Here is an 851-nt window from a genome sequence, read left to right as displayed (position 1 = left end):
ACCACAGCGATGACGGACCATCCTTTTCTGTCGCACTTAGCACTACATCACCAGAAGTCCCATATCGCTAGGTGGTTCTACAGCTGGTGTCTTCCCTTTTGTCAACTCTATGGCGACTTTCTCTACAGACCATCGAAGCCAAGGAAGGTTTTATTCATGGTGAATTTCCATCATCCTCTACATTTTTGGTTTTATTTTGTCTTTTTGAACCTTTGGTGGATATTCGTACCCTTTGTTTGATTATCCAAGCCAGTATGAGATTAATGAATGCACAGGCATTGTCGGATACAAAATTTAATTCTACCAATACAAAATCAAAAAAGAGAAAATGAAAAAAAGTTGTGATGTTTTGGTAGACTAATAGCAATGATTTATTTATTCCAGATGTCTTTTTTCTTTAATTTCTAATTTTTTATTTTTTTTCCAATTTATACATTTACAATGTATGTCTGCACTTAATTTCTAAATTGCATTACATTTAAGAAAATATTGTTGATATTGTGATGTTAAGAAATTGAATGGTACTCATTACTTATTGCGGTATAGTTTGTGTACATTTGTCCTTGGTTCCATTGACATTTTTACCTGATCAATGTAGGTATTAAGTTATGGTAATTTAATGGACTCTGCTTGGAATAATGGATTTGTCACTTTCAATTTAACACACTTTGTTGAGTATAGAGTTTGGCAATCATTTTCTAAGATATTGTTGTTCTTTTGAAATATATGTTGGTGATTGATTGAAATTACTTTCAGTTTAATAGTCTATGGAAATTTTGTCACTTATATCTCACAGCAGGAACCATTAATGCTATACATGTATGTTAGAAGAATTGATGGGAATCGGTTTT

This window comes from Pecten maximus, unplaced genomic scaffold (genome assembly GCF_902652985.1).
Source record: "Pecten maximus unplaced genomic scaffold, xPecMax1.1, whole genome shotgun sequence".
NCBI classification, from domain to species: domain Eukaryota; kingdom Metazoa; phylum Mollusca; class Bivalvia; order Pectinida; family Pectinidae; genus Pecten; species Pecten maximus.
Note: the sequence above shows the minus strand (reverse complement) of the source record.